The following is a 26,646-nucleotide window of genomic DNA, read 5'->3' as shown; positions in this document are numbered from 1 at the left end:
CTTCCGACGGACTGTCGACCAAATGCATTTTAATGAGGTTTTTCAATATGAGACCTTCTCAGCCATATGAAATCCATCAGTGAAAGCTGAGGGAAAATACACAAAAAGGCCCTTATTTATGTTGCCTGCTATTCTGGCCCTGTACATTGTGTACCCAACAGCATGCACATAAGCTTTTCATTGAAGATCTTTCTCATCAAATATACAGGATTAAAACATTTTTATTTTAATTAAGGGTAGTTAAAAAAAATGTGCTAATCCCTATATTTTTCATTTCACACAAACTTATCCCATGGAGTAATTGAACTGAAGACAATATGGCTTTATTTAGTCCTTATTCCTTAACCATGACAAAGGAAGGAAAGATGTCAGGAGAAATGCCACCACACCTGCTTCTTCCTTGGCATCTTGTAAAAAGTTACAATATTAACCCTCCGTCACATACAATAGGCCTGACAGGCACATCTCTTTTACTTTCATTTCTCGTTCCTCACCAGATTGTGAGGAAATCCCCTCCCTCCAGGTAGTCTCCTGTCTCTAGCAGCTCTGTGAAACCTCATACCACAGTTGGATTGCAGAGCTTCAGGAGGACAGATATAACTGCGCTAATCTCTCAGGCTCATTGTATGTAAACACGTCACACTCAATAAGGTTGGTATTTTATGTTTTTATTCATCACATGCTCTGCAAGTGTAATATTTCTGGGGAAACTTCAGGATCTAATTCTGATTGAATATGTGTTTAATAGTACTTAAGCTACCTTAAAATTAAGTTTGTTTTCATAAATTTTCTTTGTAGCGTTTTTTGACTTGAACTGGGGACTATTTGGAGGGAGTTTTGAAATGTTTGTATTTCAAAGTTATTAGTTTTATGTTAAGTAAATGGGTTTTTTTTGGACATGGTTATGTGTAGTCTCTTTTATTACAAACCTATGAAGGTCACTGATCACTTTTAGAGCACTGAAATTGCAAACATTAGATATTATAGGTATTTTTCTAGCCTGCGCCTGACAGTCACATTGTATGTGAACTCGTTAGAACTGATATTGTATGTGACAGAGGGTTAAGCCGGTGCATAACACTGAAGATATGACACTTTGATACACTATAAAGTAGTCAGTGTACAGCTTGTTCCCTCTAAATAACAACACACAGCCATTAATGTCTACACTGCTGTCAACAAAAGTGCGCACACCCCTAAGTGAAAATGGCGAAATTGTGCCCCATTAGCCAGTTTCCCTCCACGATGCCATGTGACTCATTAGTGTTACAAGGTCTCAGGTATGAATGGGCAGTAGGTGTATTAAATTTGGTGTTACCACTCACACACTCTCTCATACTGGTCACTGGAAGCTCAACATGCTACCTCATGGAAAAGAATTCTCTGAGAATCTGGAAAAAAAAAATGTTGCTCTACTTAAAGATGGCCTAGGCTATGAGAAGATAGTCAACACCCTGAAACTGAGGTGCAACACGGTGGCCAAGAACATACAGCGGTTTAACAAGATAGGTTCTACTCAGAACAGGCCATGGTTCACCAAAGAAGTTGAGCGCACGTGTTCAGCATCATATATAGAAGTATTTTTTATTTTCAAAATAGATGTATGAACGTTGCCAGCAATACTGCAGAGGTTAAAGGGGTGGGGGCGGTCAGCCTGTCAGAGCTCAGACCATACGCCGCACATTGCATCAAATCGGTCTACATGGCTGTTGTCCCAGAAGGAAGCCTCTTCAAAAGATGATGCACAAGAAAACACACATAAAATCTGCTGAAGACAAGCAGACTAAGGGGTACTTTACACGCTGCGACTTCGCTCAAGCGATGTCATTGGGGTCACGGTGTTTGTGACGCACATCCGGCGCCGTTAGCGACGTCGCAGCGTGTGACAGGCTGGAGCGACCTAAAACGATTGCAAAAAAGACAAAAATCATTTGTTTTGGAGAGGTTGTTTAATAACAAAAAATCGTTGTCTGGTAAGTAGCGATGTTGTTCCTCGTTCCTGCAACATCACCCCTCGCTATGTGTGATACCGCAGGAGCGGCAAACATATCCTTACCTCCGTCCACCAGAATGAAGGAGGTGGGCGGGATGTTACGTCCCGCTCATCTCCGCCCCTCCGCTTCTATTGGCCGGCCGCTTAGTGACGTCGCGGTGACATCGCGGTGACGCCGAACGCACCTCCCCTTGAAGAAGGGATTGTTCGGCAGTCACAGCGACGTCGCTGAACAGGTATGTGCGTGTGACGCTGCCGTAACGATAATGTTTGCTTCGGCAGTGATCACCAAATATCGTTACAACGACGGTGGCGGGTGCTATCGCACGCGACATCGCTAGCAATTACTAGCAATGTCGCAGTGTGTAAAGTACTCCTTAGGACATGAATTACTGGAACCATATCCTGTGGACTGATGAGTTCAAGATAAACTTATTTGGTTCAGATGGTATCAAGTGTGTGGTGGCAACCAGGTGAGGAGTACAAAGACAAGTGTGTCTTGCCTACAGTCAAACATGGTGGTGGGAGTGTCATGGTTTGGGTCTGCATGAGTGTTGCCAGCTGTGAGGAGCTATAGTTCATTGAGGGAACCATGAATGCAAAAATATACTGTGACAATTAAGCAGAGCATGCTACCCTCCCTTCAGAATATGGGTTTGAATCATTTCTCCTCACTCGATTAGTAATGTTGCAATGATGGCGGATATAAGGAATTCCACACATGTTGATAGAGGTTGTGAGAAGAAATGTTAGGGCCAGCCAGAGGTGGACTCCCGATTCTTGTGGCCTCCATAGCAGCTTATGGGTAGTCTAGGGTATGCATGCCTTTACAATATGCCATGAATGCCATTATTTGTAACATGCTTATTTGTACATGACAAAATCATTTCTTTGATGCTAATTTCTACATTTGTAAAATTCTAACTAGTGAATTTGGATAAATCTACATTAAAAAAGCAAAGCAGGAGGGAGCATCCATGTGTCTAAATATAATCAGCAGCATGCTGTCAAAGGAAATACACTCTGCTTCTGCTCTAACAATCCTTTTGTTAATCTTAGCACATTTATAGAAAGTGCATATGTTCTTTGAATACATTAACTCCAGAACTCGTTCCATACTGCTTTACTTTCAATTAAAGGCATACCTATCATGCGGCTGCTATTTCATGCCAATGTTAGAAGGCTGCCCATACACCAGATAAGCTACAATGGCCCATGTTCTAATATGTATGGGGTCTTCCTGACTGTCCTCCGCTGGCAGATGGCAGGGAAAAGAGAGAATGAGCAGATTGCATTTCAGCAGGTTTGATCCTTTGGACAATAAACCGCTGCCAGAGTGAAAATTCTCCCTTGCCCATTACTAGTAGTGAAGTAATGGAAATAGCGGAATCTATCACCAAGTTTTTGTTACCTAATCTGAGCGCAACAGATACAGACCCTGATTCCAATGATCTGCCACTTACTGCTCTGCTTGCTGTAGTTTTCTAAATATTACTTCTTTATCAACAGGAAATTATCTGTAGAGGACTTGTAGACCTGCTGCCATTTATTCTTCCACATTCATAAACTGTGTATAAACCCGTCCCAACCATTGATTGGTAGCATTCTGCCTATGCACAGTGTACTCACTAGGCTGCCAATCAGTGGAGGGGGCGGGGTTATGCAGAGCTCAGCATCCACTGTTGTGTACTCCAACAGTTCATTGTGGGTTAACTCCCAACTGTATCATTAGTTGTGCATGAGTTACTTGGCCACTTTATGGAAGCCTGTGTATTATCTATTCTTACAGGTATATTTTGTAACATCTAGTTATGTATCAATATAGATGCAAATCAAATCAAATAAGCTTTATTGGCAGGACCAAATACAAATTAGTTTTGCCAAAGCAAGTGTACATTAGGGACTTGGGCCTGTGGGGATGGTGGGTGGGGAGTGTAGGAAGTATGGATGGGGTATATCCAGGGTGGGGACTGTGGGGGCACATCTAGGATGGGGGCTATGGAAGTCCATGGCTTATGATGGGGCATATACAGGGTGGGGACTGTAGTAAGGATGGATGGGGCACAGCCAGGGTGGGTACTGTGGGGCCACATCTGGGATGGGGGCTATGGAAGTCCATGGCTTATGATGGGGCATATACAGGGTGGGGACTGTAGTAAGGATGGATGGGGCACAGCCAGGGTGGGTACTGTGGGGCCACATCTAGGATGGGGGCTATGGAAGTCCATGGCTTATGATGGGGCATATACAGGGTGGGGACTGTAGTAAGGATGGAAGGGGCACAGCCAGTGTGGGTACTGTGGGGCCACATCTGGGATGGGGGCTATGGAAGTCCATGGCTTATGATGGGGCATATACAGGGTGGGGACTGTAGTAAGGATGGATGGGGCACAGCCAGGGTGGGTACTGTGGGGCCACATCTGGGATGGGGGCTATGGAAGTCCATGGCTTATGATGGGGCATATACAGGGTGGGGACTGTAGTAAGGATGGATGGGGCACAGCCAGGGTGGGTACTGTGGGGTCACATCTAGGAGGGGGGCTATGGAAGTCCATGGCTTATTATGGGGCATATACAGGGTGGGGACTGTAGTAAGGATGGATGGGGCACAGCCAGGGTGGGTACTGTGGGGCCACATCTGGGATGGAGACTATGGAAGTCTATGGCTTATCATAGCTCTCTTTCTCGAAGTCTATGACATTTGCTCACATACCGCGCTGCTATCTCCACTGCGCTCTCTTCTTCCCCCAGCAGGATATATATTTTCTCTTCCTCCTTCATGGAGCTGAAATCCGGGAAGAGATCGGAGAGTCTCCTGAAGTGAATATTGCTATTCCTTGGACATCCTGGCGGTCCATTTTTGTGGTTTTTAAATGTTTTTAATCGTTTATATTCACTGTGTATGGCTTTTTGATACCCACATTGTGAATGTCTGATTTGTGTCTTTTGCAACACCAATAAAAACTACTTTTGTTACTTTTTCTATATATTGCCTGGTTGATCCCTCATTTATTTGGCTCCCTTTTCCCCTCCGTTTTGCATATACAATTTCTGTCCCAGAAGATCAGCAGTGCCCTCCTTTTCCATTTTTCTTCAGTGTACTCAGTAGGCTGCCAATCAGTGGAGGGGGCGGGGTTATGCAGAGCTCAGCATTCAGAGAACTAGTAGATCTGACGTAGATAAAACTGTGAATTTATCAAAACGACAGAAAGCAGCCTAGTGACACATTGCTGCAATCAGGGTCTCTGCCCCTACGTTATTCTGCTCTAACATGCGGTATCAAAATCCTGGTGACGGATTCCATTTAAAGAAAAATAACAAAAATGCCAATTAACATTATAATTAACATAGATTACTTTTTTTCCAGCAACAAATGTTACTTTGGCGTGTTGTTGTAAAGTGCAATTATTAAATCCTTCATTAAAAACCTAAAGGGGAGATAATATTAATATTACCAGTCCTGAGGCATCAGAGCATACATTCCTACAAACATATGTTGTATATTGTAAAGATGAAGCAAAGGGAAGTAGAAGGTGGAACTCACCACTGATATTTTCCCAAAAAGTGGATAAGCGTATACTTACGTGACACAGCTGCTGCGCATTCTACATCCAACGGACGAATAAACTGACTGTCATGGAAATGCAAGTGGTGATGGGCGCTTTCTACCCTTTACTGCAACTTTACAAGTTTTCACATAAACCTGTGCCCCGTGGTATCTGGGGTGGACTCCGGACACACTGACTCACTGGATGACCCCCTTGTGCGCTATGTAGTGCCAGTGCTTATCTCTCTGCTATTTCATATGTTTTATGTGGATAAAGGTAGCACAGTTTTCCATGGTCATTACATAGGTAAGAAGACATAAACGCCACATCAGTGGGGGTCTGGACCTGGATTCCCCATAATACTGAGAATAACCGCATTGTAACGTCTATCTTTTGAAGCACATCCATAATAACAATATATACGTTTCCTCAGTTGCTGATTTCAGGCATACTGGTTTGTGCATTCACTTGTTCACAGCAAAGTGACATATTATGATATGGTAATATAGTAATGATATGATAATTATGTAATTATGATATAATTATGCCATTCTCTTATGTCACTCTCTTTTTGTCTGAGTATTGTCAATTTCGAACCTTAAAGTGTAATCATCATTCTAATTTTTATTTTATAAATCAATAGTACACATGAAAATAAGCAACTTTGTAATATATCTTATGAAACAAATCTACTTCTTTCTTCTCCTGAACTGATCTTTCACTAAGAGATGAGAGTTGCTACTGACAAGATTCTATTGTAGAAGGGGAGGGGCATTAAGAAGGGAGGAGCTGGAGGCAGAGCTCCTCCTCCCTCCGCTCCCCTCCCTTCTGCATAGAATCTTATAAAAAACAACAACTCCTGTCTCAGTAATATAAACCTGTATACACTGAAGACAGATTTTACAAGAGAACTGAGAAATTTCCAAATGAAAGCCCAGTCCAGGAGTAGAAAGAAGCAGCTTTGTTTTATAAATATATTACAAAGCTACCTATTTTCATCTGCACTATGAATTTATGAAACAAAAATTAAAACGACGGTTATGCTTTAAGGTTTGAAATTGACAATTCTCAGATACAAATAGAGATACCGGAGTAAAAATCATATTGAGAGAAATAAGGGAATGGCAAAATAAATCGACGGTTACACTTCAGGGCCCCATACAAGTGACTAGCCTTAACTAGGCCCACCAATGTGATGAGTTCAGCCAATGTCGTTCTAAGGGTTCATGCACACTAGTGTATAAATACTACGAGTGCAATCCAATAAAAAAAGTTATTGCATTTGGTCCAATGAGTCAGTGCTGATCTGCGATTTTCCCTCGATGTATTCAGCATGAGGGGGAAAAAAAATTGCAATTGGCCACTTAAATTAAACTAGACTCGCTAATGCAAGTCTATGGGTAAAAGAAAAAAATGGATGCCACAGGGACCATCCTAGTGGCATCCATTTTTTATGGGTATGTTATCATTCTTAGCATAGAACACTGTAACTGGTCCTGTAAATGATTGTTGAATAATAGCTGCAGGGGAAAAAGGTATTGTATACGGATGTCATACAAATAATTGCACATTCGCATAGCACTCACAAAACATATAGAATGGCACACGCATCACACTCATACAACTTTTCTGGATGAGAAAAGGACATATTTGTTACAGGACAGTGTGAGTGAACACTAATCTTTATAGGGGCTTCCCAAATCTCCCCTACAGGTGATGACAGAGGAGATAAGGATCTGGCTTGTCCAATTTTGGATCCTTTTGTTTCAGTGATATAAGCCCCTAGAGTAATCTGGCAGGGGCTCTCTCATAGAGAAGACAAGGGTGCTCAGTAAAGCAAGTTCTCCTGTGGAAGGAGGAGTCAAGATAAGATGGCTGCCAGGCAAACCATCATCTATTGTGTATACGGCCCTACGAGTTGGTAAGGGTTGCCGTATTTTAGAGTAGTAGTTCCTCTATACAGAAAAGTAGCAGGGTTTGGAAAGAAGATTGATACACAATACATTTATGTTGGTGGGGGGGGGGAAATGACATCATATGCTATAAAACAAAACAACACACACTACTTGCCTCTCCTCACTGCTTTGGTGGTGCAGCACCAAAGCACCGGTGGACCTCGAAATCTTATTTTTTTTACAAGCATCTGGAAAGTGATGCTTCAGCCAATCAGTGGCCTTAGTTGTCACATAGCATATTGTATTTTTGCCCTATTAAACTGATACATGAGAAGTGTTGGGGCTTACAATAATCCAGTTCTAAAATCTCTTAAAAGCATGAGTACCATAAGAAGGTATCAGCACTGAGAAGTGAATGCTGGGACCACAGTAATAGAGCAACTGGAAAGATTCCAACAAATCTTGACGCTTTACAGAGGTCAAAGCTTTGTATGATACGTCCGGAAAAAAAAATGAAGAAAAAAGATGGAGAAATTTGTCAAAGCTGCCATTGTAAGCGATATGGAGATGAAAATGTATCTAAGGTACAATAATAGATATATCTGCTGCATCCAGGAATTCTGATCAGCCACATGACAATGAATATTATATATTATATCAATACACATTCATACATTAATCTATAGCTAACGATCTATACTACTGTTGTAAATGCAATACTAATTTATAGACATTTTATACACAGGTTTACAAAAATTCACGGAACTAATCCATGACATACAGTACACACTCCTAACAAACTGAATTACCTGGATGAGTAAAGCATGTAAATAATACGTTTAAGAAGCTACTTAAGAGCAAACGTGTAAAATTCTAGAAGCTGCTCCTTAGAACGTGCCTATTATAAGCGGCCACTTTATAACCATAGAAAATGTATTGTCGCTTTGGTGTCCTTTATATACTGCATTTTTCTTGAATTGAAAACCATCATGAAATTTTTGATCAGTTTTATCCAACAATCATTTACAATATTTACTGATAATTCTTTATCTCATTCTTTTGGTGAAATGATTAGCAATTTCCTAAAATGCAAGAAAATAGAAGTAGGATGGATAATACAGTGTGAAATTATTGTATATTCCTGAGAGTTCTGTCTCAACAGAATACAGTGCACCTATATTCCTCTCCTGATGTTAGAAGAGCAACGGCATGGAATATTATGTCCCTTCCAACGCTCATTTATTATTTAGATACATCTTGCACATATGGGCAAATATAGTGGAACCTTGCTTTACGAGAACAATCTGTAAACCAAGTTACTCATCTAGCAAAGCAAGATTTCCCATGGGAAATCATTGGAATGCAGACAATTCATTCCACAACTTGTTCAATGTCCCATCCTGATCACCTATTGTGCCTTTCCACACACACACAAATACGCACAAACACATACAAACACATACAAACACATAAAAACACGCACGCACACACACATATTATGCTCACCTTACCTTCCGTTCCGTTCGCCGGCCTCCCGGTTCTTGTAGTTTGTTGCTACAGGATGTATATCGGGTATCCATGGAAACGATGGAGGAACTTCCGCTGCCTTTGAGTAGCGGCTGACAGCGGAAGTTCCTCCCTCGTTGAAATGGTTACCCGACACATCCTGTAGCGGCGAACTACAAGAACCGGGAGGCCGGAGATGGAACGGAAGGTAAGGTGAGCATAATATGTGTGTGTGTTTGTATGTGTTTGTGCGTGTTTGTGAGTGTTTGTGTGTGTTTGTGCGGAATGCAAGAGCGGGTTATAGCGCGGTGGATGTACGGAACCGGAAGTGTGTGCGGTGAGTATTTGCTCGTACGGCAAAGCTTGCTCGTAAACTGAATTACAAATTTACAGCAAGATTTGCTCATATAGCGAAATACTCACAAACCGGGTTACTCGTTAACCTAGGTTCCACTGTAATTGGTAATAGACTAATATTTATTTATTTTATTACTACTAAAAAGAATAAATACTCCAAAAAAAATTCTCAAAAAGACTTCAATAGAAAGGGTCCAGCCATGGATTCTAATGACATTTCCTTAGATTTTTACAGATGCTGTTTAGCAAGAATAATCTGTACCAATGTCTTATGTTTTCAGCAAATACAGTGTATGAATTTGAGATGAGTAGATCTTTTGAAATTCAAATTCACTGGCTTCGACGAATTATCCCCCAAAATTCATTTTTCGGCAATAAATATTCACAAACCTTAATACTGAAAACCATGTAATTGTTCAGAAAATACATGTGGCGAAGAAGGAGAACCCCACTGAACATGAGAGCTTACACTTTATAGGAGAGTGAGGAGTGAGAGAGGACCCCACTGACCATGAAAGCTTATACTCTACAAGAGAGAGGATCACGCTGACCATCAGAGCTTACACGCTATTGGAGAAAAAGATAGAATAGACCAATATAACCATGAGAGCTTACACTCTACAGGAGAGAGGACCTGCTTACCATGTGAGCTTACACTCTATAGAAGAGCACGAAGGAGAGAGAGAGGACCTCACTGACCATGAGAGCTTACACTCCAAGGGAGAAAAAGATAGAATAGACCAATATAACCATGAGAGCTTACACTCTACAGGAGAGAGGTCCCACTGACCATGAGAGCTTGCATGCAAAAGGCGAGAAAGAAGGAAAGATAGAGAGAGAGAGAGAGAGAGAGAGAGAGAGTTCCTCACTGGTCATGAGAGTTTATACTCTACAGGAGAGAAAAAGATGACCCCATTGTCCATGAATGTTTATAATCTACAAGAGAGATGACTATGCTGACCATGAAAGCTTATAGATAGGGAGGAAGCCGCTGATCACGAGTGCTTAAGCTGGTGTCACACATAACGACGACGACAACGACGTCGCTGCTACGTCACCATTTTCTGTGACGTTGCAGCGACGTCCCGTCGCTGTCGCTGTGTGTGACATCCAGCAACGACCTGGCCCCTGCTGTGAGGTCGCCGGTCGTTGCTGAATGTCCAGCTTCATTTTTTGGTCGTCACTCTCCCGCTGTGACACACACATCGCTGTGTGTGACAGCGAGAGAGCGACGAAATGAAGCGATCAGGAGCCGGCACTGGCAGCTGCGGTAAGCTGTAACCAGCGTAAACATCGGGTAACCAAGGGAAGACCTTTCCCTGGTTACCCGATGTTTACGCTGGTTACCAGCCTCCGCTCTTGCTGCCAGCGCCGGCTCCTGCACTGTGACATGTGGCTGCAGTATGCATCGGGTAATTAACCCGATGCATACTGTAGCAAGGAGAGCAAGGAGCCAGCGCTAAGCAGTGCGCGCGGCTCCCTGCTCTCTGCACTGTGACATGTAGCTGCAGCACACATCGGGTTAATTAACCCGATGTGTGCTGCAGGAGAGCAAGGAGCCAGCGCTAAGCGCGGCTCCCTGCTCTCTGAACTGTGACATGTAGCTGCAGCACACATCGGGTTAATTAACCCGATGTGTGCTGCAGGAGAGCAAGGAGCCAGCGCTAAGCGCGGCTCCCTGCTCTCTGAACATGTAGCACAGCGACCTTATGATCGCTGCTTCTGCTGTGTTTGACAGCTAAGCAGCGATCATAACAGCGACTTACAAGGTCGCTGTTACGTCACCGAAAATGGTGACGTAACAGCGACGTCGTTGTCGCTGTCGTTTAGTGTGACACCAGCTTTACACTCCAAAGAAGAAAGAGATAGAGAGGATGACGATAACATGAGAGCTTTCACTCTACAGAGAGAAGACCCTGCTGACCATTAGCACTTACACTCTACAGGAGAAAAAGTTAGAGGACTCCATTGACCATGACATTTTACACTCTACAAGAGAGAGGACCATGATAACCATGAGAGCTTACACTCTATAGGAGAAGGAGATAAAGAAGACCTCAATGACCATGAGCGCTTACACTCTACAGGAAAGAAAGGACCAAACCAATCATGAGTCTTACACTCTAAAGGAGAAAGGGAGATAGAGAGAAAGAAAACCACGCTGACCATAAGAGCTTACGACAGAAGAGAGAGACTTACCCAGTGATTTTGTAGATGGAAAATGGCTCTGCTGAACAAATTGTGCTTTTCTGGGAACCGCTACCGCTGATTTGTGATAGCTGAGGTCCTGAGCACCCCTCTACAACGTATGATAACAAGCCAGATATCATAGCTGAAGGGCATTATTGGGAAACAATTTGCCTGCTATCTGGTGCTTCAGCAATGTGGGAAATGGTACCAATTCAACCCTATTTTCAAGGGTTCTGCTTAAAATAACATAAACAGGTACAAGTCATGGGGGTTTTCTCCCTTAACTCATGGCAAGCCCTTGATCTGCCTTAGTTTAATCATTTTTGCAAAAAGTTATTTTTTTAAAAAGAACTTCTGTTTTATATTGATGATGGCAAAAAAAACCCAAATGTGTCTGCAAATGAAATTTCTGGTTTGGATTTCTATCCTAAATATAGTTGATATTGACTTTTAGGGGCACTTTGCACACTACGACATCGCAAGCCGATGCTGCGATGCCGAGCGCAATAGTGCCCGCCCCCGTCGCAACTGCGATATCCTTGTGATAGCTGCCGTAGCGCAGCTTCACATGGACTCACCTGTCCTGCGACCGTCGCTCTGGCCGGTGACCCGCCTCCTTATTAAGGGGGCGGGTCGTATGGCATCACTGCGACGTCACACGGCAGGCGGCCAATAGTAGCGGAGGGGCGGAGATGAGCGGGATGTAAACATCCCGCCCACCTCCTTCCTTCTGCATATCCTACGGAAGCCGCGGTGACGCCGGTAGGAGATGTTCCTCGTTCCTGCGACTTCACACACAGCGATGTGTGCTGCTGCAGGAACGAGGAACAACATCGGACCGTCGCGTCAGCGTAATTATGGATTACGCCGACGCTGCACCGATGATACGATTACGACGCTTTTGCGCTCGTTAATCGTATCATCGAGCCTTTACACACTACGATGTCGCATGCGATGCCGGAAGTACGTCATTTTCAATTTGACCTCACCGTCATCGCACCTGCGATGTCGTAGTGTGCAAAGCCCGCCTTAGGATTGCTACTTCCAACAGGTGGCACTGAAGTCGCTGCTCTCTTGGATTGCGAAGAGGTTATTTGCATCTAAAATCTTCCGTGCACGATCAGTAAGGTTATATGGCTAAACAAAAAAATATAAAGGAGATTTTCCTTTACAATGTGCACTTGCGGGGCTGTTTGTACAACTCAAAGATTCATTTTATTGCACAGCACCTTTCAATTTACTTGGAGCAGCTGCAGAACTGATATCATCTAAAATTTCAAAGATCTAACTATTGATTTAGATTTTACACTGTGCCCGGGCAACATTGTGTGAGCGTTGGGAGCCGTTAACTTTTATTACAAAGTCTTTCATTTATATAAAGAATTGTAAATAGAATCTGACAGTTTTCCAACACAATTGCTGAATTTCTTGTCGGCATGGGAGAAAGTTCACTTAGACATTTTTGTCTCTACACAGCAGATCACATATTGAGTGTTACAGTACAAATAATCCTTTTGTTGACATCCGGGTGCCTTTTGTCCAGGCATTGATAACATATTCTTACATGGATAATGCTTTTCTTCTAAACAAACATTTTCCCTTCAATTTCTATACATCTGCAGATTGAACATTGATTCATAAAATGGAAAAACTCTTCAATTTTTTTCCATGAGCCTCCCCTCCTCAGAAAATAAAATAGTTTATAAGCTGGAGCTGGCATAGAATCATCTAGGGTAGGGGAGGGCAATTAATTTCCCGAAGGGCCATATGATAGACCATTGAGGGCAGAACTAATAGGCTGAAATTAAATCTATTCAATATTAATATTAACATATTAATTATAGTTATTTTTGTATTTTAATATTAATTGCATCACTTACTATTGAGCAGAATTCGTTTTTCGGTATTAAACTGCCCCCGATGTCTTGGTAGTTATGCAATGTGCATCACTAACATGATTTGGTTAAACAAAAGTTCCTCTTACTTATTGTAACTGCAGTCCGGGACCACAGACACAAATTGGTTAACCTAGGGAAAGCCGCCCACTAAGTAGGATCCTGAGGTACCCTGAAATCCTTTAACCCCAGGGATCAGGATTTACAGCAAGGTCCAGGAGATCGCTGGCTATGGAAAGGCTGCATTCCAGAGATGGGAATAGTCACAAAGCAGGGTCAAACCCAGGAAGTCAGCAAGGTACAAAGTCAGAAGGCAGGAGGAATGTCCAGAAAATAGGCGGAGGTCAAAACCAAGATGTCAGGCAAGGTACAGAGCCAGAAGGCAAGATGAATGTCAGGAAAACTGACCAAGGTCAAAACCGATGGAACTAAGAATAAAACTAGCAAGGGGGGCCATAGACACAGCAGTAAGAGTACACTTAACTATACCTGGCAAAGACCAGCAGAACACTGAAGGTATAAAAAGGTGTGGTGTCTTCCAATAGTGGACGTTGATACATCAGCTGGAACAGCCAGCAAGTCCCAGCCATACCAAGCTTGGTGGGTGGGCAGAGACTGCGCCCACCAGAGCTACTAGAAATGACTCCTCCCCTATCACCAGCACCGCCTAACGTAGGAATACAGTAGCACCTGGTGACCGGAACAGTCGTCGCAGGAGCAGACTCTGGTGGTGACGTGACAAATCTTAAAAAAACACTTTTTATGGTAAGGGGAATGCATTACAGACCCTTTATTTCAGTCATAGGGGTGGCGAAATTCTTCAGTTCAGTCACAGTCATCTTCAAATTATGCACGTCTCCCACTTTGTGATTGATTGTCGTAACTGACTCGACGTTACGTCAATCGCCTACTAACTCACTCACTTGAGTAGCTCCCCTCAGCTTCCCAGCTTGGACGCTGCATGCCCCTCTTTTTTCTTCTGCTCCTGACAGCAGCTGCAGCAGCAGAGCGGCAGGAGCACAAAGATGTGTTTAGTGTGCCCACTCCCCTGACCATGCTTACCGAACTCACACAACCTCTTAAATAAGGGATGAGTCCTCATATAGCTTTCTAAATACATTATGAGCCCCACATAGTCTACTAAATACAGTATGAGCCCTGATATAGCCTTCTATATACATTATGAGCTCCACATAGCCTCTTATGTACATTATGAGCCCCATATAGCCTCCTTGTGAGCCATACATAGCCTCATATATACAGTATGAGCCCCACATAACCTCCTATATACATTATGAGCCCCCACATAGCTGCATATATACACATTATGAACCACATTTATCACACAAGTTTTAAAAATTAATGAGAAAACTGGGCGGGATTAAGCAATGATGGTTGGGGCTTTGGTGGACCATTAAATTTGCTATATTTCACTTCAGAATTTGTTTTTCCATTTAATATTTTTTATGACCACAAAGGACTGTTAAACATCTTTCTATACTGGATATTTTTTTTACATTGGGGTAGGGCTAGATAAAGCAATTCAAACTAGCAGTATCTTTTTTTTTATTATTATGCTTTTTTTTTACCTATTGTTGCTATTATTATTATTTTCTTTTTTTAATTTATACATTGTCCTCGCATAAGTTCATAAATGACCTTTTTTTCAAAAGGGGGGGTATTTTTAGGGTTGGCATATTAGGGCAGCTTCAGAGAGATTTCAGCCTAATGGATTTCCAGGACCCAGTGGCTACTGCTCCCTCCTTACATCCAGTCATCACATGTTCACTGGGTCTGGAGGAGGAAGCAGGATAAGTGATTTCTAATCTATATGCACAAGAGCTAGATCAGCAATGTGTGTGTGTGTGTGTGTGTGTGTGTGTGTCTCTGTGTGTGTGTGTCTCTGTGTGTGTGTCTCTGTGTGTGTGTGTGTCTCTCTCTGTGTGTGTGTCTGTGTGTGTGTGTGTGTGTGTGTGTGTGTGTGTGTGTGTGTGATTTACAGATCAATAAGGCAAACATGGTAATAAACCTTGTTTATCCTCTCTCTGGTAAATTTGGTTGTGTATGATAGTGGCTTCCTTCCCTTACGGCTTCACAATTTAATGAAAGATGCTTAAACTCTATTGATGTTTTAGAACGTCACTGCAGAAATAAGAGAAGACTGCCCAGAAGGTCAAAATCTATGGGTGTCCAGAAGTAGTTGAGATTGGCACTAGTCTTAATACATTTTTGTCTACTGTCTCAGGAAGGTCTGACTAAATATTAGATTATCGAGTATGATAGTTAGGGGTGCTTCACACATAGCGAGATCGCTACCGAAATCGCTGCTACGGCACGGTTTTGGTGACGCAACAGTGACCTCATTAGCGATCTCGCTGTGTGTGACACTGAGCAGCGATCTGGCCCCTGCTGCGAGATCGCTGCTCGTTACACACAGCCCTGGTTCGTTTTCTTCAAAGGCGCTCTCCCGCTGTGACACACAGATCGCTGAGTGTGACAGCGAGAGAGCGACGAATGAAGCAAGCAGGGAGCAGGAGCCGGCATCTGGCAGCTGCGGTAAGCTGTAACCAGGGTAAACATCGGGTAACCAAGGTGGTTACCCGATATTTACCTTAGTTACCAGCCTCCGCAGCTCTCATGCTGCCTGTGCTGCCGGCTCCGGCTCTCTGCACATGTAGCTGCAGTACACATCGGGTTAATTAACCCGATGTGTGCTGTAGCTAGGAGAGCAAGGAGCCAGCGCTAAGCAGTGTGCGCGGCTCCCTGCTCTCGCGGTTATGATCGCTGCTTCGGCTGCTGTGTTTGACAGCTAAGCAGCGATCATAACAGCGACTTACAAGGTCGCTGTTACGTCACAGAAAATGGTGACGTAACAGCGACCTCGTTGTCGCTGTCGTTTAGTGTGAACCAGCCCTTACTGGTGAGATGATATTGATTCTGTATAATAAAAAAATAAACTACTGAGTGAAAGTTTTCCTTTATGATTCCCCTATCTCGGAAAGGGCGTGTTCATGATAAGCTTATTCAGATAACACTGATACTCAAAAGAACTTCATCCTTGCCATGCTACTGTCCTCTACATTTATATAGCTTCAATATTTTGCATAAGAATGATGAAGAATTCCACAGGAAAATGCAAATCCTTAAAGGGAATCTGTCAACAGGTTTTTGCTATGTAATCTGAATACAGCATGCTGTAGGGGGTAACACACAGATATCAGGGATGCCTCTCTTATTAAGGTAGGTCCCTGCTGTTGTTTACCTGACAGTTTGTTTTGGATCCAGTAAATTATCATTGCCGGACTAGATCAGCTAGAGGTCCAATAGTCTGGCACACCCCTTCTGAGATTAGCAGCTCTCTGTCTACTGCATTGTCAAGTCTAAAACCTCTGATTGTGTCAAAACCTCTGCACCCAGTAAACAAATTGAGATATCTAAAACAAAGCAGCTTTATGTAAAATACGTCATAACAAAAAAAAGCCAAACAAAGCAGCACAAAATATGATAAAAATGCATTTTGAAAAAGCATAAAGAAAAGCGTCAAGTAACCTAATTTAGCTATTTTTTGCAGAAATGCAATAGAAAATCTGTAACATAAAAAACATTATATACTCATCATGTGAACAACGCCTAATAAACATGTGCACTTTAAACACATAAATCAATGACACTGCTGCTGCCGTCTGCTTTCTCTCTCACTACAGTACTATGCCACTAAGGCCGGGGCCACACGGGGACTACTGTGATCCTCGCATGACACTCGGCTCACACTGGCAGCACAGCGGGAGCCGTGTGTCATGCGAGTGTCATTGCGACTGAAATCTGATCATGCGATCAGACCACAGCTGCGGGGGGAGGGCCGGCACTGAGGAGGGGAGGGAGGGATTTATCTCCCTCTCTCCTCCGTTGCCGGCTATTGCCATTCTCGCCCTGCACTCGTGGTACACCGGTGTAATATGAGAGCAATGCGATGTTTCTCTCACCCCATAGACTTAAATGGGTGAAAGAGAAAGAGGATCGCATTACAGTCGCAGCATGCTGCAACTGTTTACTCGGTCTGATTAGGGCTGAGAAAATAATCGCTCATGGCTGCTGACACATAGGCTAATATTGGTCCCAGTGGAATGCAATGTTTTATCGCATTCCACTCGCTCCGATTTTCATGTCGTGTGTCTTAGGCCTAATTGTTCTTCTAAGAGGGTCTGCTGATAAGTCTTTGGCTTTACCCAGAAAGAAACGAGATAGGATGATGAAACTTTACATTTATTCCACATACTCTCTGATGTCAACACACTTCTTACATCAGTATTTCAAGTTCTGTAAGCCTAGCAAAAAGAAGGATTTCGGTTGTGCCTCAAACCAGGCACCCGTAGCAGCTATGACATCAGAAATGGTGTGAAATTTGGTCCCCTTGAGGTGTTTCTTTAGGTTTGGAAACAGATGATAGTTGGAGGGAGTTAGATCTGGTGATTAAGGTGGGTGATCAACCAGCTGGAAGCCCAGATCTGCCAGCTTTGCCATGGTCGCTTGTGCAGTGTGAGCGGAGGCGTTGTTTTGCAGGAACAAGATTCTTTTGGACAGCTTGCCACTCCTTTTGGCCTTAAGAGCTGCCTTCAAATGGTCCAAAAGTTTAATGTAATACCTTGCATTGATGGTGGAACCCTTTTGAAGGTAGTCCACTAGAAGCACGCCCTCCTTATCCTAGAACATAGAAGCCATCACCTTAGTAGCTGATTTTTGCACCCTGACCTTCTTTGGTAGAGATGAACCACTGTGTCTCCACTCTTTTGACTTCTCCTTGTTTTCATGAGGAGGAGCTCTTTTATTTGCATACAAATTAAAAGTTATTTTCTCCACAAAATACCAGTAACAGGTACAATGCTAATATGGTTTTTATAGGAGCTACGTCCACCTACAACACTATAAAGCCCATTTAAAATGCATTTTGGGGGTAAAAGACTCCCTTTAACTCCACCTTTAATCAAATCAAACTATACTAAACAAAAAGTAAAGAAACTTGATGTGATGATGTATACACATACGGTAATATTGTACATGGTAAACCACTGTAAAATCCACAGGTATTTTTGTATTGTCTGTAAGTCACATACATCTGGCTTTTAGAGTACAGCAGCATTACTTACATAACTGATTGCTCCATCCAATCGTGCTTTATATTTCAGCCTTTACAGTATGTAGACACTTCAGAACACCTCAGGCAGGGATTTACTGAAGGAACTATCACAAAATATATTACTATTTGCAATGTAATTACACGGCTGAATTGATTACAAAAAAAGAAAAATTGCTATTGACCGCTACTTTATGTAAATACAGGATTAAAAAAAAAATTGAAACCTCATATTTTCACATCTGTTGAAATCAGGAGAAGCCAGCAAAAAACCTGAGGCAAAGATTTAACTAAAGGTACGCTCACACATGTGTATAATATGGAGGAGTGCAATGTGAGAAAATCTCACATTGCACTCTGACCCATGTTAACCAATGATGCAGTTCAGATCTGCGATTTTCTTCTCATGCCAATTCAGCATGGGAAAAAAAAAAAAAATCGCAGCATCCTGTGTTTGGCAGCGTATCTTTGATCAAGCACACCCATACAAGTCTATAGGTGCGTTTGAAACATCGGACTGCACCCAAATGACATTCAGGTGCAGTCCGATATACGCAGAGCCAGGCAGCGGAGAAGAGAGAGAAATTAATCTCTCCATCTTCTTCACCTGGAATCCAATTCTTGCATGTGAGAAGCATAAACCGAGTGTCATTAGCATATCGCATCCGATGCTCTTGCATCGGTTGCTAGACACTAATGTGAGCGGACCCCTTATTACTGAATTTCAGAACTTCAAAGATTTTTTTCAATTAATAAATTGGTGAATGAGGAAGTGTGGGGGCTCTTTATACAAACAAAGTATTTTTTTTCCAGTGTGTGTGTGTTTTTAACTGTACACTTACCGAGTTAGTATTGGGGATGTCTGATAGACACCTCTCCATTACTAACCCCTTGGGTTGATGCCATTTGTCAATACACATCTGACATGAACTTAAAAAATATTACCCTGATTGCCACCCAGAATCGGACTGGCTACCAGAGGAACCTGCAATAATACCAGGCCTGGCTGCAGTTACCTGCATTGAACTCCGGACTTCTCAACTGAGCTCCGGAGTGCAACCTGGACTGAACACGTGGTTTGCAGGACTGAATTGCGAGAGCCGAATGATTTCACAGTGATTGCGGTTCATTTCATATCACAGCTGGGCTGAACTCCGCAGCTCAGGTGACAGCTTTTGAGTTCAGTCCGGCCTGTCTGCAGCTGCCATGAACTGAACCGCAATCGCCAGGGAATCAGTCTGGGCTTGCAGTTCAGTCCTGCAAACCCCGAGTTCAGTCCAGACTGCACTCCGGAGCTCAGGTGAGAGCTCCAGAGTTCACTCCAAGTAACCACAACCAGGACTGGTATTACCAGAGGTTCCTCCGATAGCCAGTCTGATACTGTTACCACCGCACCAGGGCAATCAGGGAGAGCCAGCAAAGCTCCATAATTGCGGCATCTAATGTGATGTGCCACTTCTGCGGCAGCTGTGGGCTGGTACTTTTAGGCTCAAATGGGCCAAATAACGATGGGCCTTCCCAGCCTAATAATACCAGCCCCCAGCTGTCTGCTCTAGCTTTGCTGATTATCAAATATAGGAGGTAGAACACGCTGTTTTTTTAAATTTATTTTTTTTTTTACTAATTATGCTCTCAGCAGCATCCATGTCCATGCCAAAAGCTTGTTGATTGACTGTGCGGCCTTTCAAAAAACTTTATTTAGCATCCGAACTCGGACACGGAACTTCTGTGAGAAGTCCGTGTTTGAGTTCAAGCTCCGGACACTAAACCCCAAACTTTACAATTTAGGTTCGTTAATCACTATTTATTACTTACTTTGATTAAACTTTATTGACAAAGTTATGTGCAGATTATATGCATTGTTACTGCAATTCCATTGCAGATGATTTCCCTAATCTCATTCAACTCTATTGGAAAAATTCACAAAAAAAGTATATATATTGCAAACAAAATTGACATGTTGCAGATTTAAAAACGCAACACAAGTGTGTTTACGCTGCATGAAAAAAGCACAGTGGGTATGAGATTTCTGCAAATCCTATCCACTTTGCTGGAGCCATAAAGCCACGTGCACACGTTGAATATTTGGTGAGTTTTTTTTAGCCAAAACTATTTATTTGTAGCCAAAACCATTAATCCACCTCCTGGTTTTGGCTTACAATACTGATGTAAGATATTGACCAAATGCTCCATACAGTGGCAATGGTGAGAATATGAGAAGAATTACTGCATAATTTAAATACAATAGAACATGCATTTTTTGTGATATACTGTAGATGGTAAAATATAGCCATGTGAAGCCAGACTTATCACAAAATCTTCATCAAATGTTTCCAATAATGAAAGTTGCAGATTTTTCACTATTTCATTTAATTATCTCATTCAGATTGTCCCCTACACACTTCTCAGCATGTGATGTGTTGTGCACCTGCAAGGGATAATTTATTGCCACTCATTCAATCTAGCACTCAATCTCTGTCATAGGCTATAAAGTAAACATAAATCACACCCCAATATAGTCCTCACACCCTGGCTACACATCTCGCTGCCATCACTCAACAAACACTCAGGGTGATTAGTCCCCAAAATATACTACTGTCTGACAATCAATAGGGTCATACACGCTTTGTAAGGCTATGGATTCTTTAGAGCATACAAGGATGAAACGTATTAAAGTTTTAAGCTTTAATATAAAAAATTCAGTGCTGACAATAAAAAGTTATAAAAGATAAAATGACACACAAAATAAAAAATAGTTATAAAATAAAAGGGATAAACCTAAACTTCCCAGTCAAAGAAAGGCTGCCTTCTGCTTCCTTGAGTGGGGAAGGACAAAAATTAAATATGGAACACACTCCAGCACTAAAATGTGGGCTTTACCTTTTAATAGCACCAGTCACCATTAGGTCATGACTGAATTGCCATGGAATGTGGCTTCAAGTTACAGAAAATTATAACCCCAATCTCCAATATATCTTAGCCTCTGGAGGTCACAGGCGGGAGATATTACCATAATCTTTCCTATCATGAATTTACCTGTGCATAGATAGAAAACATGATGTGGCTAGTATCATCTAATTGGCAGAATTTGGGCATCATGCTTTGACCTCACAATTACGAGAAAATATTTATGATCCTAATCTGGCAATCGCAGTGTCAAAGATGTACCTCCCATAACTCTGGGACCTATGCCTATAACTGCATGCTGGTGTCTGAGCGGCTAGGACTCTGGTTTGAAGTGGACAGTTGGTTTCTGCTGAATGCTATTCCCTCCACCCTTACGTACTAAAACTCAGACTTGCTGTCTTTCTTAGCAGTATTAATTGTCCACGCCAGGGGGTGCTAGCTTTAATGAAGAGTCCTTTCCCTACTTAATTATTTTTTCTCACCTCACTATTTATAATTGATCCCAGATTTAGAGTTGACGGATGAATGTGTCTCCCTTCAGAGAGATATCTCATGGATTTATCCTTTTTTCCCATGACACAGATCATTGTCATTCTTCAATTTTTTTATTAGCACATCACATCTTTCCCTTGAAACTGGGCAATAGCGGTTTACCTACTTAGCATAGGACAGAAAACTAAGGAGGTAGACAGGCCTCTAGAAGTGCGAGTAGACACCAAACCATGGTAGCCTGCTGTTATTTGGCTGTACCCTCCCAACCTGTTTCTAAAGGTGGCTTTACACGCTAAAGCGATGTCGTTGGAGTCACGGATTTTGTGACGCACATCCGGCCGCGTTAGCGATGTCCTTGCGTGTGACACCTATTAGCGATTTTGAATCGTTGCAAAAACGTTCAAAATCGATAATCGGTGACATCCCCCCCTAATCTCAATTATCGTTGCTGCTGCAGTAACGATGTTGTTCCTCGTTTCTGCGGCAGCACACATCGCTACGTGTGACACCGCAGGAACGAGGAACCTCTCCTTACCTGCGTCTCGCCAGCAATGAGGAAGGAAGGACATGGGCGGGATGTTCGTCCCGCTCATCTCCGCCCCTCCACTTTGATTGGGCGGCCGCTTAGTGACGTCGCTGTGACGTCGCGGTGACGCCGAACGCACCTCCCCCTTGAGGGAGGGATTGTTCGGCAGTCACAGCGACGTCTCAGAGCAGGTATGTGCGTGTGACGCTGCTATAGCGATAATGTTCGCTACGGCAACGATCACTACATATCATTACAACGACGGGGGCGGGTGCTATCGCGCTCGACATCGCTAGCAATTGCTAGCGATGTTGTGGTGTGTAAAGCGGCCCTTAATGCTTTCTATGAGATGAAAAAGAAACTTTTTCAAGGATGTGGTGAGTGCTGTCATCTTCACTTCTACTCCTCGGAAAGACACAAAACATAAAACTAACATTTCAGTAGAAACCAACATAAAGTTAAAGTATCTAATGTAGGGAATAAATCCAAAGAGGAAGTAGGTGAGAACTAATACTGAGGTTTTACTATTATCCGCAAACCCATACATTTAGCATATTCATATTTTACTAGGGTGTTTCCTGAGAAAAAAAGTGAGCAAACCCCTTGGCAGACAGATCCACTTTCCCAACAAAAAAAACAAAACCTGAATTAGATTTTCCATGAATAATTTTTCATTGGAAGTATGGCGTTGTAAATTGATGAAATTGATGGCTGTCCTCTTGGCTTTATCCTGCGTTTCCTGTAACATTCCTTATGTTTATATTATTTTTAGTATTCATGTGAAAAGAATATACAGTATACTGTAAATGTATACAACCCAAGATTTTTTTCATGTTGAATCTGATGTATTACGGATTTATCGGAGGATTCTTGGCTCCCTCCAGTTACACATATGATCCTTATTAAAGAAAGAAAAAAGCCGAGAACAGTTTTAAAGGGAACCTGACAAGGTCCTCCATGCCACCCAAACCACCAGAATTTGTCTATTTTTCATAGATACCAGTGGGTGTGATAAAAATGATTTCCCTTTATGGAGATATGAGAATGTTTTAATACTGAAATATTATGGTAAGGAAAATACTGCAATTGAAAGTTTGCAAAGATAGTGTATCTTATATTCTCTATTTCACTATTTCCAAATACTGTGAGTTTATAGTAGTTTGTAAAAAAAAACCTGCTCAAGTCTTCATCTTTGGTATTTTTATGCCATTTTAATATTAAATGCAAAAAATTGAAGTATTCGCAATTTTACTAAAGGAAAAAGATATCTTAAAATAATGGAACAAGATTAAAATGAGTTTCTTGACCGCAGTGCAGCATCAGTAGAGGGAAAAACGATCAATTTTTAAGCATGATGTGTAATAGGTATTGTATATTGAAATACATGATAGGTAGAATAATTCATACAAGTAGATAACTGGCTACACACAAGAATCAGCCCGGAAACCAGACTGTAACTGCAATCAATGGCTAGTGATATAAAGGCCTAATGGGGTCACTGTCACTGGATAATACTTATCCCCTAATTTATATAATAACAATTATCCCTTGTGTAACATGGGGAAGTTACTTTGGCACCAATCTGTATAAGGATGCAAAATTTCGGCCCCTTGTCCCCATTGCTGCTTCTTTTGCAGCTTCGTTTTGAAGGATCACATTGAGTGATTTGACAAATACAGTAGGTGAGTGCCACAGGTCCACATGCAGAATACAGAATTTGTCATTGTCTGGTGCATATGTATAGCTAGTGACCAAGATACCAATGAATGATGCCTAGGCATATGCAGCAATAGAAGACAAAGTCATCTCGACTACTGTTCTCTGCATAGGCAGCAGCTGAGATAGCAAAGCTCCTATGACTGTACTATTGTAGATGCTTCCTTCCCGCTATGCACTTACCCCTTCATCCCACAGATTCCCCCTCCAATGAAGACATGACACCTGCTTGGATAATTTGGCCAAATTGGCCTTTATCACACAAACATGACAATAAATAAATCAAATACTTTTTTTTAGGCCCCTTTCACACGTCAGTGATTCTGGTACGTTTGTGCTTTTTTTTAAACGTACCAGAATCACTGACATACGCAGACCCATTACAATGAATGGGTCTGCTCACACGTCAGTGATTTGTCACTGCACGTGTCTCCGTGCAGCGTACCCGCGTGTCCGTGATTGCCGCACGGAGACATGTCCATTTTTTTCTGGCATCACTGATGTCCCACGGACCATGCAGTGGTGTGGTCCGTGAAACACGTGCCAGAAAAAAACGTGCATTTAAAATAATAAACATTTTAACTCACCCGGCATCCAGCGATGTCCTCTGCAGCCCGTGCAGCCTGTCCTCCCTGCTGCTTCTAAGCCGGCTGATTACTGTCACGCATCTTAATGATGCACGACACAGCCGACCCGGAAGCAGCTGCTGCAGGGGTCAGCGCCGGCCGGATGCTGCACCGCGGGAGGATTCAGCACCACGGAGAGCGGCAGCGGGCACAGGGGAGTTGATTTCTAAGTGCAATCACGGGCCACGGAGAACGGAGCCCGGATTGCACTTAGACAACCCACGTGTGCCGTGAATCACGGCACACGCAGGGACATGTGCGTGTTTTATACGCCAGTGAAAAACGTCACTGTTTTTCACTGACGTGTGAAACAGGCCTAAAAGCGAGGAGGGTTCTTGTAGCTTTAAAACCTGGTGGACATTCCCATAAAATTGATAAACCATCCGGAGTTGCCCCCAGCCGCAAATGACCACAAGCTCGGGGACACCATGACCGGAAAACCATTTCCCTGACGCCGACTCCCTGGGGACCCCACCCTGGAGAACCCCAAAGTCCGCCAGGTAATTACCGTTCCAAATAAAAGAAGGGGGGGTACCATCCACCTGATATACAACCCCCCACCACCATTTTACCACCAACTCCAAGAACCCCACCTCACATGACAGTAAATAAATAAAATACCCGGCTGAAATTATGCCGACACCTTATTAAAATATACAAAACATTTTCCTGATGAAACCCACATCCCCAGCTCAACACAGGGCGGGAGGGTGGGACCTTTTCCGCTGGCTTAATATGCTGTTATGTTAGTCCCCACCCCTTCTACTGATCCTATATCCCGAAACTGACCACCCCCTTGCACTTTTCCCAGCCCCTTAAACTTCTGACCCCCACAGCCTGCGCTTTCTTTCCCTCCAACCAGTGTTAACCCCTCGTTGCCCTACAAAGTCAGTCATGGGTCACTTTGCCCATAGCTCCGCTGTGGGCTCCGTTCAGCTTGTACAAAAGGAGCTTTGTAATCTCAGCTGCTGCATATGCAGACCACAGCAGGCAATGACAAAGCCATCGATTGCTGGGCTCTGCATAGGCAGCTACTGAGATTATAAAAGCTGCACTGTGCACTCACACAGCTCCTCGCCTCTCCTCTCATTTGTAATTTTGTCAGAGAAGAGACAGAGACTTGATGACGTGTAAAGGAAATGATGGATGTTTTTTTAAATATTTTAAAAATATAAATCTGAAAATTGCAATGTGCATTTGTATTCAGCCCGTTGTAGTTTGATAATCCCAAATAAAATCCTGACTGTTCAATTGCCTACAGAAGTCACCTAATTTGTAAATTAAGTCTACGGCTATGTGCGCACAGTGCGTTTTTCGCGGCGTTTTTGCACGTTTTTCGAGTGCGTTTTTGGCCTCAAAACTGCATGACTTTGCCTCCCCAGCAAAGTCTATAAGTTTTCATTTTTGCTGTCCGCACACAACTTTTTTTTTAAGCTGCACTTTTGAGCTTAAAAAAAAAAAAAAATGGACATGTCAATTCTTTGCTGCGTTTTTTTGCGTTTTCCCCCCATGCAATGCATTGGAAAACCGCAGAAAAATGCAGAGATCAAAAACGCAGCCAAAAACGCACCAAATCGCGGTAAAAACGAATGCGTTTTTTGCCGCGTTTTTTTGACGCGGGTGCGTTTTTACTGACCAAAAACGCAGCGTCAAAAAAACGCAGTGTGTGAACTTAGCCTACCTGTGTGTAATTTTTTTTCAGTATAACAATAGCTGTTCTTTGAAGGCCTGAGAGGTTTGTTTACGAACATTAGGTATCAAACAGCATCATGAAAAACCAAGGAACAGGTCACGGATAAAACTGATTAGGAAAGTAAAGCAAGGAAGCAAGGTTAGGTTGTAAAAAAAATAGCCCAAGCTTTGA

At 42.7% G+C, this 26,646-nt stretch overlaps 1 protein-coding gene across 3 annotated transcripts in view; it reads right to left on the bottom strand.

The window, feature by feature from the left end:
* The window catches only part of ATXN1 (ataxin 1), a 447,406-nt gene that overhangs the window by 103,883 nt on the left and 316,877 nt on the right, over positions 1–26,646 (bottom strand). The gene's annotated exons all lie outside the window — the stretch shown is intronic.

This window comes from Anomaloglossus baeobatrachus, chromosome 6, assembly GCF_048569485.1.
Source record: "Anomaloglossus baeobatrachus isolate aAnoBae1 chromosome 6, aAnoBae1.hap1, whole genome shotgun sequence".
NCBI lineage: Eukaryota > Metazoa > Chordata > Amphibia > Anura > Aromobatidae > Anomaloglossus > Anomaloglossus baeobatrachus.
The sequence above is the reverse complement of the archived record's forward strand: the minus strand, read 5'-3'. Positions and strand labels throughout refer to the sequence as shown.